Genomic DNA, 3,050 nt, shown 5'->3' with positions numbered 1-3,050 from the left:
CAAGGTGTCCCACTTCATAGAGCAGTTGGCACAACTATACGTTAAGGAGGTGATCAGACTTCATGGAGTTCCTAAATCTGATAGAGATGGGCGCTTCACCTCACACTTTTGGGAGTGTGTTGATCCTCAGACTGATGGACAGACAGAGCGAGTAAATCAGATTCTAGAAGATATGCTCAGAGCTTATGCACTAGATTTCAAGGGAAGTTAGTGCAAGTATCTATGCTTAGTTGAATTTGCCTACAATAATAGCTATCAAGCCACCATCAAGATGGCACCTTATGAGGCGTTGTATGGTAGGAAGTGCAGATCACCCATTTGCTGGCAAGAAGCAGGTGAAAGAAAAGAGATAATTGAGACTGCCCAGAGTAGACAGAAAAGTTATGCTGACACACGCCGTAGGCCACTTGAATTCCAAGTAGGGGATTCAGTCTTTCTCAATGTCACTCCTATGAAGGGAGTGATGAGATTTGGCAAGAAGGGAAAATTAAGTCCTCGCTATATAGGGCCCTACCCGATTACAGAGAGGATTGGGAAGGTAGCTTACAAGCTGGACTTACCACAAGACATGTCAGCAATACACAATGTATTCATGTCTCTATGCTAAAGAAGTGCTTTCACTACCCTAGCCAAGTGATTCAGCCTCAGTCAGTGCAGATCCAAGAGGATCTTAGTTATGAGAGCAGACCTACACAGATAGTGGACAGAGCAGTTAAGAGACTAAGAAATAAAGAAGTACCACTAGTGAAGGTCATCTAGCAGAACCAGAAGTACGAGGAAGTCACTTGGGAGCGGGAGGACAGTATGAGACAGAAGTATCCAGAGCTATTCTAAGTTCGAGGATGAACTTTTTATAAGGTATGGGGGATTGTAATGACCCAATTTTCCCTATTTCAAGTTCTAAAAGTCCATAAAAATATTTGGAAATACTTTTAAAATATTCTAGAGATTTTTATGAATTTTTAGAATATTTTTACATAATTTTTGGAGGTCGTTTAGTATGTTTACAAAAAGAAAGGGGTTTTGACCAAAAATTTGGAAGTTGAGACTTGAACCCAAGACCTCCGGCCGAACCCGACTTAACCGAACGCAGCCAACCAACCGAGCTGCTAGTGTTTTGTTAATAAGTATGAAGCGAGAAATATATATGTTATAGTTGATAAAAAAAAACCTAGTTATAAAGGGATTAGGTTTTCCTTTTCTCCCAAGCCAAAACCCTTTTCTCCTCTCCTCACACGCGACGCCGCACGACTCTTAGGCTCTTCTCGGCCGGTCTTCACCCAACCGTGACCCTCTCGTCGTGGAGAGCACGCGGACTCGAAGGAGACATCGAGACCTTCACCTCTCCGAACCCTAGAAGTTGTCCCCTTCGGTTGTAAGTCCAAGAAAGCATTGTGAGTTGTTTCTCACCTGCAGTAGGAGTAGTTCCGCGACATTGATCTTCTTTTCCTTTTGATTTCGGAATTCGATTTCATTCCTTATCATCCACAGCATGTCTTTTTGTTTCGGATTTATGCTAGTCCTTGTGTTGATTTCGGAGCATGTTTCATGAAGCTTGTATTTTTTCTTTATTGCTGCCGTGAACCCAAAAAAGAAAGAAGAGAAGGATAGTTTAGGTTAGGCATGAAGAACATATTCGAATCTAGGTTATCAATGATAATTCTCTTACCTTTGATGTCATGAGTTTGTTAAAGAAGAGGAGAAGGAATTTGAATGGGTAGGCATGTTGTTTAGACCTTTGCTTAGATCTACTTCTTTTATTGCTTTTTCTGGTATTATTATGTCCCCACGGAATGGAGCTTTGGAATTTATTCTTAGCTTGGGTCTGAAACAAGTGATTTTTGCTTGTCATGTTCAAGGAAGTATAGATGGATTCGGGTTTAATGAGGGCATGAAATTGTAAACGCTGTATCTCTTAAAGCGTGAGCCTTTGATGTGCACTTCTGTATATCAAGTAGCTTGTGAGGTTGAATCACATATATAGCATTGCAGTTTAAGCCTTTTAACAGTAGCTTTGTTTGTTATCAAGTGAACATGGACAATCTTAACATTAGCTTTGTGTGAACACCAGTAGCCTTAACAGTCTTCATTGCTATTAGTTGAACATCAGTAGAATTCATTTGCTATTAATTAAGCATGATCAGTTCCCTTTTCCATTAGATGTGCACGGTGATACTTTCTAGTCATTTTTGCTATTAGAATATCTTGAGCATGCAGTTATTAGTTTCTTTGCTATTACATAAGCATGAGTTCTATCTTTAAGAACTATAAGCAAGAAAGACTAAGGTTTAGACTTGATTTCAATTCCAGAAGATTGAATATCAAAAGCGCACACAAGGTGTTTGCTTAAATGCCAAGTAAGGGCAAGTATAAAGAAGTTATAGTTAAAAAGAAAGTATTTTACTTTTAAAGGGCATGTACCGGACACAAGGTCCAAGGGATGGGCTCCAAGATGCCCCTAGGCACAAGGCCTAGAAGTATCTTAGTAGTTTCGGGATTAGCTACCTCGATTCTTATTAAGAATGCGCGCAAAGTGGTACAATGCCGGGCCCAAAAGAAGTTTATTATTATTTTGAAGTATTAAAGTATAAGTTTTGAAACAAATGAAACAAGCTTCAAATATGTTTAGAATTAGAAAGTTTAGTTTCTTGTTATTTGAAGCATGCAGTAGTAGTTTATTTGTTTCTCGCTATTAGATTAATCAGCATGTTTAGCTTTATTTGCTTTCAGCATGCAGTTATAGTTTTATTCTTATGAGCATGATTAGCTATACATGTTTAGTATTTCAGTTAGCATGATTCCTTTGCTATATATGAGCATGAGTAGTTTTATATGTTAGCATTCAGTTTTAGCATGTTTTTATTTATATACATGCATATCGAGTTTTTGTGAGTAGATAGCGCTCACTAAGCTTTATGCTTATAGACTGCACTTCCTCCTATTGTAGATAAAGGAAAGGAAAAGATTTAGCAAGGAAGGCGACAATGTGGTGGTGATGAAGGTGTGTGATGGCTGGACTATGGGGAGATCAAGAGTTTGCTAAGGAATTG

The sequence above is a fragment of the Zingiber officinale genome, chromosome 5B (genome assembly GCF_018446385.1).
Source record: "Zingiber officinale cultivar Zhangliang chromosome 5B, Zo_v1.1, whole genome shotgun sequence".
Lineage (NCBI taxonomy): Eukaryota > Viridiplantae > Streptophyta > Magnoliopsida > Zingiberales > Zingiberaceae > Zingiber > Zingiber officinale.
The sequence above is the reverse complement of the archived record's forward strand: the minus strand, read 5'-3'. Positions refer to the sequence as shown.